The sequence below is a fragment of the Canis aureus genome, chromosome 26 (assembly GCF_053574225.1).
Source record: "Canis aureus isolate CA01 chromosome 26, VMU_Caureus_v.1.0, whole genome shotgun sequence".
Classification (NCBI taxonomy): domain Eukaryota; kingdom Metazoa; phylum Chordata; class Mammalia; order Carnivora; family Canidae; genus Canis; species Canis aureus.
The window spans coordinates 42,170,032-42,180,630 of record NC_135636.1 but is presented as its reverse complement, the minus strand read 5'-3'; the positions used below and the strand labels follow the sequence as shown (position 1 = coordinate 42,180,630).

General features: G+C 50.4%; 1 long non-coding RNA gene across 1 annotated transcript; it reads right to left on the bottom strand.

Moving 5' to 3' along the window:
- Positions 1 to 3,735: 3,735 nt before the first annotated feature.
- LOC144298511 (uncharacterized) lies at positions 3,736 to 10,588 on the bottom strand. Its single transcript, XR_013365441.1, has 2 exons — positions 4,517 to 10,588; positions 3,736 to 3,943 (listed from the first exon to the last, which is right to left on the bottom strand). It is a non-coding gene; the product is annotated as an uncharacterized LOC144298511 (long non-coding RNA).
- Positions 10,589 to 10,599: the final 11 nt, after the last annotated feature.

Sequence of the window (10,599 nt, the reverse complement as noted above, 5' to 3'; positions counted from 1 at the left end):
AGGAAAGTGAATATTCTTGTCACTTTGGGGGAAGATAGTTCCAAACACAGAAAGAGAAAATCAGAATAAACTCTGTGGTGCTGGATTGGAAGCAGAATTATCCATGAAAACTCATAGTTTTCTAAATAGATGATGCATAGAAGACAAAAGACAGATAATCAGATACAGAAATGACACAGATATAAGTATATGTCCGTGTACATACATACATACATACAGCCTTAGGGAGGGTCCGGGAGCAGTGGCATTCCAGAAGCAATGAGCAGATTTTGTGCTGAGACCATTCCTCACGGAGAGGAGCCAGGGCTCCTTGGAGAAATGGCTGATTCCAGGGCTGAGGCAGGGAAAGCACCACATAAGCTGGAGCATCACATGTCAGAAAGTAAGGAAGTACTCAGAGAATGAGGGCGACATGTCGGAAGGGCACAAAAGCCAGCTAGAAGGGGTTCCCAGCCTCCCCTTATATATTATTGCAAAGGAGGATAAAGTAACTTTACAGATGTGAAGCCTGGGAGATCTCTTCAATCATGTAATCAAAGTGAACACCAAAAAAATATATATATATTAAAAAAAATTTTTTATGAACACCATCATTCTCATTGCAAGAGGAAAAACTATAACCATGTGAGGTGGTGGATGTAAACAAAACTTATTGTGGTGATCATTTCACTGTATATATATCTATTGAATCATTATTTTGTATACCTTAAACTTATATGATGTTATATGTCAATTATATTTCCATAACACTGGGAGGGGAAGAGTGAACACCACTGAAAAGGGGACAAACAGAACATAGCATCGGGTCTGTGATTTACCTGCCAAGGATGCATAACCTGAGTCTGATCACCAGGAAACAGCAGACAAACCTAAAGTGAGGGACACACCACAAAATAGATGGCCTGTCATCCTCAAAAATGTCAAGGTCATGAATAGCCAGGAAAGACCAAAGAGCTATTCTAGACCAAAGGAGACTAAAGAGACACAGCAACTTGGGACACCTGGGTGGCTCAGGGGTTGAGCATCTGCCCTTGGCTCCAGTCATATTCCTGGGGTTCTGGGATCAAGTCCTGCATCGGGTTCCCCTCAGGGAACCTGCTTCTTCCTCTGCCTATGTCTCTGCCTCTCTCCGTCTCTCATGAATAAATAAATAAAATCAGAAAGAAAGAGAGAGAGAGAGAGAGAGAGAGAGAGAGATGGCAACTAAATGCATCATGTGAACTGGATCCTTCAGGTTGGCAAGAGCTGAATGGGTCTAAGGAGACGGCAGTAATGCACCGTGTTAATTTCCTGATTTTGATGGTTATATTGTGGTTATATAGAAAATGGCCTTGTTTGTAGGAAATGGATATCAACGTATTAGGGGGTGATAAGGCAGCAGGTCAGCAATTTTTTTTTTTTAAAGAGAGGAAGAGGTGGTGGGGAAGGGCAGAGGGAGAGAGAGAATCCCAAGCAGACTCCTCGCTGAGCATGAAGCCCAAAGCAGGCCATGATCTCACAACCCTGAGATCATGACCTGAACCGAAATCAAGAGTCAGATATGTAACTGACTAAGCCACCCTGGCGCCCCTATTCTTAAATAATTCAGGGGAGGAAAGTGTTCTTTGGACTGCTGTAACATTTCTATACATGTGACATCTTTTTCAAAACAGAAAGTGCTAGAGACTGAATGTTTGTGTCCTCCAAACTCATATGCTGAAATAACCCCACACAAGGGTTATTTCATGAACGGATTAGTGCCCTTATAAAAGGGACCCCAGAGAGCTCCCTCACCCCTTCCACCATGTGAGGACATAGTATCTAGGAATCCAAACGCGGCTCCTCACCAGACACCAAATCTGCCACTAATTGATCCTGGACTTCTCAGTATTCAGAACTGTGAGAGAGAAAATTCTGTTGTTTTTTAGCCACCCAGCTTATGGCAGTCTGTTATAGCAGCCTAAACTGGCTAAGAAAAAAATTTTAAATAGAAAAAAAGTAAGAAATGGAATAAGATCTAGGGTTGAATACCATTAACAGGAATTAAAACATGTCCTCTCAGCATTTCCTGTGACTCAGCAAGCACTCCTAGGTATATGCCCAACTAAAATGTGTACCTAGGCTCTCCGAAAGACATGGAGTCTAGAATGTTCATCACAGGCCAATTCTAAAGAGCTAAAAACTAGAAACAACCTAAATGTCTCTCAGTCATAAAACGGGTAGATATATTGTGGTATATCCATACAGTGGGATTCTATTCAGTTAAAAAAAAAAAAAAAAAAGGAACAAATCTTGATACATGCAAGTTGGAGGAATGTTACAGTTACCAAACTGAGTAAAAGAAATCAGACACAAATGAATGTCCTGTGATTCCATTTATATGAAGTATGGAATAGACAAGACTAGGGGCGCCTGGGTGGCTCAGTCAGTTAAGCGTCCAACTTTTGATTTCAGCTCAGGTCAGAATCTCAGGGTTGTGAGATCAAGCCTCGAGTCCGGCTCTGTGCTGGGTGTGGAGCGTGCTGAAGATTCTCTCTCTGTCCCTCCCTCTGTCCCTCTATAAAAAAAGGAAACAAGCAAAAAACTAGTATTTGGTCTTAGAAATTGGGATAATGATTTCTCCTTTCTCCACTTAGGTGGTGATGGGAGTGGCTGTACCTAGAAGAGGGAAAGGGGTTTCTGGGGTGCCGGAATGGTCTGTTTCTTGATCTGGGTGCTGGTTCCATTCACGGGTCTATGCAGGGAAAACCCACCAAGCTGTATGCTTACGTCGTGTGCACTTTCCTGTCTGTGCATATTTCACTGAAAAGACATAAAACGGTCAGATGCACATATATAAGGACAGATACCAACCACAGTGAGGTGGGGCTTATGAGAAGTGGGTGGAATGGATGTGGGGAGCTTATGAGAAGTGGGTGGAATGGATGTGGGGAGCTGAGATGAAGGAGGGAAATAAAACTGCATTGCAGGCTTTGCAAGGACTGGTGGCAATCATATCTTCAGACTTGAAAGGGGTGACTGGCTAATGTTTCACACCTGAATTTCAAGACTAAAGGAAGGAAAGGGTCCCCATGATCCGTATGTCCCTCACCAGCCCCCAGGAGCATCAGCAAAGCAAGCTCGATGCCCACCCCCATTTAGCATGAGGACCAAGGCGTGGCTGGAATGAGACAGTCCTGGCAGCCCCGACTCCTGCCCTAGTGTTCTCTCCTCCGGCGCCTTCTGATCCCCACCCACCAGTTTCCCTGAAGATCCTTCCTCCTCCCTGACCTCCTCCGTCCTCTCCAGGGCTCCAGGGCTAGGGCCTGTGAGGCAGGGATCTGGTGACAGCTATAAAAATAAAAGCTCACCCAGCCTGGCTCCCTGGCCTACAGACTCACCCCACAGAGATCCCAGCTGTGCTGGCCCCAGGCAGGCTAGCAAAGGTGCCTCCCAGGCCTGGCAGGCCAAGGGCTCCGTGGAGCAGGTGGTGGCGGTGGCAGCATGAGGCAGAGGGGTTATTCAGGGTGGTGTGGGGTGTCGGGTCCCAGCACAGCTGCCACATGCTCTGTGAGCTCCGCAGCAGAGACTGACCCTCTCCATTCCCAGACTGTGGACTTCCCTGGTGGTTTGCATATGGAGGGTGCAGGGCCAGGATTTGACCCTGTTGGGGTTAGCAGAAGAGAGTCTGTCCGTCCCACACAGATTGATTCCACTTGGGCAAATGTATCAGAAGTAGCTTCAGCAGCTAGCAACAGGAGGCCAGAATGACAGAGACCTTTATAAGATTTTTTTTTATTTTTATTTTTTATAACACATAAACAAGTCCAAAGCAAGGCAGGCAAAGAGTGGTGTGGCTGTTGCACTACCATCGGGAACCCAAGTGCCTTTTATCTTCCGGTTTCATCACCCTCAGGAGGTGGCTTCCATGCTTTAATGCTTGCCATGTGCTTCAAGATGGCCCCTGAAGCTCCAGCCATCATATCTGGGTTCCAGGCATTCAGTAGGAAGAAGTTGCAGAGGTGGGGGGAGAGGGTACAGAGGAAGGAGTCAAAAGGAAATGTACCTCATTAGCTGAATCAGCCCCCTCTAAAGAGCTTTCTTGGAAACCGCACCTACAGCTTCTATTTATATTCATTAGTCACCCCTAGCTGCAAGAGAATCTGGGAAATGTAGTCTCTTAGGAGGGCACTTGCTCCCAACAACTTGTCCCATTGCTAAGGAAGAAGGAGGGGAGCCAAAGTAATGTTAGAGCTACATGAAGGGAAAATTCTGGAAGGGAAGAACTGCATACAGAACTCGCTCTACAATCACCCTGCGCGAATTTACCTGTCAAATCCTTACAAAACACCATGAGGAACATCATTATCTTCTTAGTACAGATGGTGGGAGGGAACGGAGGGACACCAAGATGTAGTCACTGGCCCCCAAATCACGCAGCCCAGGAAATGGGGGTTTCAGAACGAGAATGCAGGCAGCCCAATCCCAGCGCCGGAGCTCTTCACCCACCAAAATGGTAATGACGTTGTTAATAATAATGATGATCGCGGATACTTACGGTGTGCTGCACTGCTCTAAACACGTTGCATGGATTGACGCATGCGATCCTCACCACCTTATGAGACAGGTACTCTTATTATTCCATTTTGTGAGCACAGAAATTGAGGCACAGACAGGTGAAGTGGCTTTGTCCCAGGCCACAGAGCAAGCATTAATGGGGTTTATTTCCGGGCAGTGGGATTATGGGTGCTTTCTATTTCCTTCTTTTATTTATGCTCTGCATTTTCCAACCTTCTCACCAGGATCATGCATTGCTTGGGAAGTCAAATAAAAAGAAAACGCCTCTCCTGGGGTCCGGCCTCCTGCCTACCCCACAACCCTCTTCACCCGAGGCCTCAGGGAGGCTGGGCCCCAATTCCCTCTCCAGCCTGGCCTTCTTCTCCCTATTCTCCAGCACCGGTGCCCTCTCCTCTACAGTCACAGCTTCCCAAGGAACTCTCCTCCTCTTGGCTCCCAGCCTTTGCTCCTCCAGTACCCCCTCCTGGCATGCTCTTCCCCTCATTCCTGCCTGGTGAACAGTTAGTTCCCTGTGGCTCCAGGCCCTAGGTCAGAGGCTCCTCACCCACGAGATCTCCTGGGCCCGGGCAGGCGGCCTCCCTGTGCCCTTCACCCACTGCTCTTTGCCTCCTCCTGAGGCCGAGGGGCCTGTTCCATCCCATCAACAAACTTGTCAAGGGCTTTCCAGGTGCCAGGGACACCCACTCATTCCTCCTCAAAACCGCCTCCCTCGACCTCACCGTGGCCTCCACACTCTTCAGGGAGGATCCTGCCATCCCTGTTGTCCTCTGTCCATGTCACACCTGGCTGCCTCCCCTCTAGCCATGCCAGCTCCCCGCTCTTCCCCTGACACACTGAGATCCGTCCTGCCTCAGGGTCTTTGCACTTGCTGCTCCTTCTGCCTGGAACACTCTCGGAACACCCTCCCCTTGTCACCCTCGACCACTGTCCCCCTTCATTTTCTTCTTTCTCCCATGCTAGAGTATCAACTCCAGGAGCCCAGGGACCGGCCCAGGCCCACAATAAGTGCTTGCTTGATACCGACTGAATACCTGAATGCGTGAATATACATCCGGGCCCAAAGAGGTTAGGTATCTTGCCCAAAGTCATTTGGCAAGTAAGGGACAAAGTTCGGAGCTTTTTTAAAAAAAAATTTTTTTTCTTGGCCCGAGCATCTTACCCACTCGTCAAAGCCTGTAAAATTGAGGTTTTCCCATCTGCCCCCCATAGAATGCAGTTGACAAGCAGACAAGATAGCTAAACGGGGCTCACACAGGCATGGATTCTAATATCTATTCTGTTTTCTGGGGAAATAATGTTCCCTCCCAGAGCCTCAGGTCCCCACTCTGGAAAATGGGACTCCTACCTCTTGGCCTCAAGGACACCCAGGAGTGGCTCAAACTGACAGGCAGGGGCCCCAGAAGCTCCAGTCTCTCCAGCATCCCCCAGTCTCCCCTGCATATGGCCACAGCCAATACAAGGTTGAAAACCTCCAAGGAGGAGCAGCCAAATGGATAACTGGAGCTGCTGGGACTCCCTCAGGGGTCACCCAGAAGGTCAGCCAGGCCAGCAAAGGATGGGGAAGAGGGACATGACAGGAAAACAGAGCAAATGAGAAAAGTGGGGCCATAGGCAGAGACAGGAAGAGAAGGCTTCTCAGATGTGAATTCAAGTTATGAATTTGAATCTCACACAAGTCACTCATCAGGTGTTGGGGCAGTGACTTCGCCTGTGCCTCAGTTTCCCCAACTGGGGAAGTGGGATGATAAACAGCACTCAAGTCATTGGGTTACTATAAGAAGAGAAGCCATACAAAACATGGTAACAGCCAGCATAGTGTGCACATGCCCGATAAACCAGGGCCCGTCCCCCTCACTCCACACCTGGCTCCGGTGTCTGCTCAGATGCCACCTCCTAGGAGGGGCCTTCCTGGACCTCTCAGTCCCTCCCTGCCCCACTTTCCCTCCTTCAGAGCCCTTGACGCCACCTGTCATTACCCTCTTCTAGTTACTGGACACTTCGTGTCTACCTCTCCCCATAAATTGTCACCTCTGTCTTCATCACCATGTCCCCAGCACCCAGCATAGGGCCTGGCACCCTGCAGGTGCTCACTAAATGCTTGTCAAATAAATGGAAAAAAAGTAACTGGACAAATCAACGTCTCAGACACAAGGACAAAACAGTCCCAGGGACTGTGGGGGAGGAGGACACCTTCTTTAGGTGTTTCCATGGCGAAGTCTCCCTTCTCTTCCTTACCCCAATTCCCACCACGGACAGGTTAGTGGTGCCACCTTGGACAGGTCCCTCGCCCCACTCTGAGCCTGTCCGCTTGGCAGGAAGATGCCCATAACTGAAGCCGCAGCCTCCAAGAAGTGGATGGGCTGCTTCAACAGGCAGTGTCTCCAGCTTTCACTTTGGAGCCTGCTTTTCTCCTTGGTGAAATCACCAGGCCGTGGGACAACCGCCTAAGATTATGAGGTATGAATGTGTTTTGTCAACTCTCCTGTCCTAAGCAAACACTGGTTGGGGTTCACAGCTAGCCTCAGTGGTCAACCCCACTAAATGGGTCTGTGGTTAACATGACCAGCCTTCTTGGGCAGAAGGATCCAGCAAGTCCATCTGAGCCAAGGCCTTGGAGTGGCGCTTTGCCCATCATGAGCCCTGAACTCACACGCACTGTTGTTACTACTTCTCGAGGCTCTCTCTGGCCCCAGTGCCCCTTCCCCAGCCTACTTTCCTGATTCCCGATTACGAATGGCCTCCTCTCACCTCCTGCAAGCCTTTAGCACTCCTAGACTAGTGATCCATGGGGTGGCTGTTCTCCCACCTATGACATCTCCCAGTCCTCTGGACACAGCTCTGTCCACAGTGCTCCCGCACCAGGCCACCCAGACCACCAGCAGAGCCCTCAACCTGTTAACTTTTTCCCAACCTTCTTCAGATTGGTCTCAGGGCCAAATCCCCTTTCTTTTGCTTCCAAATTGGGAAACTGTGCAAGTCACTTAACTCTGGCATTTGGAGTACCTGAACTTGGGGCCAGGCAAGGAGTCATCCAGGCAGAGCCCAGGATTGGGGGCCAGGGGCCAGGGTCACAAAACAGGCTTTCAACCACAAGCTCTCCTCAGAGACTTGGCAGGGCGGGGGGGGATGTCAGACCTAACTTTGTCCCTGGCTTCACTCCATGCCTTGAGAAGTAACCCCATTTTTGTGGGCTGCGGTTTACTTTTATAAAATGGGTATGAGGGGCGCCTGGGTGGCTCAGTTGTTGAAGCATCTGCCTTCGGCTCAGGTCATGATCTTTCAGTCCTGGGATTGAGCCCTGCATTGGGCTCCCTGCTCAGTGTGGAGTCTGCTTCTCCTTCCCTCTCCCCCTGCTCCTGCCCTCACTTTCTGTCAAATAAAAAAATAAAATCTTTTAAAATAAAATAGGTATAACACCTTCCCTGGTGTGCTTCTGTAGATTAAACCTAGATGTGAGTGTGTAAACGGCTGTACTCAACACTGGACAGTGCTCAGGAAAAGGGAGCTTGGGGTTCTCTGTGTGGCTAGGCTGCTCCCCTCTCACCTCCTCTGGGTATAGCAGCAGCTACCAGCCAATCCTCAGTGACAAAGAGGGGAGCAGTTGTTGAGAAGATTCATTCCCAGACCATGACCTCTCCAGCCCCAGAAAGACTGAGCCACCTCCTTCCCTGGAGTCGGACTCCCAGCCTGGGCCCTTCAGCAGGTGGATCCTAAAGGCTGTTGAGCCAATGTGCTATCACTGGTACTGGACTGACTTCACAGCTCCAGGGACCCAACCAGTCATCCAACCACCCAGGACAGAGAGGAGACCCGCTGGGGGGTGGGAGGGAACAACAGAGGCCCAGGACCAAAGTGAGATTATCTGGGCCCAGTGCCCGGTACAGCCCGTCGGGGGCTGGGAGGGGGTAGGTGGAGTTTGCCTTGACCCTCAGCTCCATGATGGGGGGGGAGGGTGGGGGCTTGTCTCTCTCCCCCATACCTGGGGCTCCCACATAGAAAGTATATCCAGGCCCCCAGAGGGACATGGAAGGGAAGAAGCATTTCCTCTTCTAAAACCACCACACCAGCAGCTGCTCCCAAGATCCCAGGCTGCCCTGGGCCCTTGGCAAACCAATCTTGTGAAGCTCCCATTTGACCCCACCCCTGAATTCCTAGGCCAGGGGGACCCCAAACCAACTTCGTACCTTTAGGGAAGTGACAAAAGGCTGCTCCATGGCTCTGAAAACAGCCCTCATAATAGTACCCACCTGTGCAAAGGTTGTTGGGAGGCTTACATGAGATGGGTTAGGTCCAAGATTTACTGGACACCCGACCTCTGGCAGGCGCTCGCCACATTCTCGCTGCACTGAAGACCGGTTGCCAAATGCCAGGAACCTCCCAGCAAAAAATAATAACAAGAGCAAACGCTTATATAATACCTCCTGTGTGCCAGGCACCGCGGGACGCCGAACGTGTATCCACACTAACCCCTCCGTGTCCATCCTCAGCTCTCAGGAATGCTGTCCAGGGCCGGAATGGCCGTGGGGGTGCAGTGCAGAGGGGCAGGGGGGAATCAGGGGACAGGGAAGCAGAAGCCTTGCCAAGGGGGTCCCTTCTGTCCCAGGGAATCAGAGACAGCGGGGTCCCAGGTTCCAACCAGGCTCGGCCACTACGAGCAAGCAGGTGAGGCCTGGACCCTGCGTCCACACCTGGGCAAAGAAGGCAAGGGGTGAACCTCCCAACCCGAGGAAAGGGAAAATAGAAATGTAGGAACCCTTCTCCCCCCACACCTCCCTCCACCTGGCCCAGCTTCTCCCCTCAGGCAGGCCAGGGACACACAAACACAAGCTCGCCCACACACCCAGGCTCCTCTTAAAATAAATATATACACACACACAGTCTTTTTTAAACAGCCCGCCCAACTACACTTACAAAAAGAATCTGCTCCAACTTGGGCTCAGCAAGACCAAGACCCATACGCCCTCTTCCTACATAATGTGGCCTGCTAGCCGGATCCCCCAAACACCGGACCCTACAGAGGTCACAGACCTACAGGTCCCTCCCTCTAAACTCAAGCCTGGCACTCGGGACAAGCCGACCTCTTCCCAAGCAGGGTTCCCGGTCACTCCTCCCCAGCACTCAGGGGCGCTGAGTCACCCTGAGAGCCCCAGAAACCTGGCATCCCCCACCTCCAAGCACAGACCCTGGAGGGAGCAGCAGTGGAGGGAGGACCAAAAAAAAAAAAAAAAAAGCACACACACACACACACAGCTGTTAACACCGCCACCCAACCACCAAAAAACCCCCAAAATAATAGAAACCCCCCAACACACAACAACCCCACCCCCCCTACCCCCCCACACACCCCCATCCAGGAAAGCACATCTAAAATCATCTAAACCAAAAAATAAATTAAAAAAAAAAAATCGAAAGCCAACTACTGCCCCCAAAAGGCTTTTAACCATTCTCCAAAAAAAAAAAAAAAAAAAAAGTTTATTAAAAGTGTTCTTAATGCTTGAAACGGAAAAGATCCCCAAATATACAGACGCCTCTTTTCTCATAGAAATAGATTATTTTTTTTTTATAATACAAAAAAAAAAAAAAAGGACCAAAAAACAACAACATCAACGACATCAACAACAACAACAACAACAACAACAACGCATCAACAGCAACAAGCCCGTAGGAACATCTTTAAGCGATTACTCAGGGCCCGGCTGACAGTTACACGTGGGTTGCGTCAGTCCCGTGTACACTCGCGTTCAGCCATGTTCGAGCCGATTGCATCAACTTCGGAACCGGCCCGCCCGCCGGCGCCCGGAGAGGAGGCAGGGGAGGCAGCGAGCCTGTCACTCATCTGTGCACATAGACACGTCTTCTTTAAATAACACCACGGGCGGGCGCCCCGTCTGCATGTGCGGTTGGTTTGGACAAAAATATAGATATATATATATATATAATAAAATATTAAAATTACCGACGAGCTCCCCGCGCCGCCCAGCGCCCCGGTGCCAAAGTTTCGCCGGCGCCCCGGGGGCGGGGGCGGGGGCGGGGGCGGGGGCGCGGGTCCCCGCGGCGCGGCCG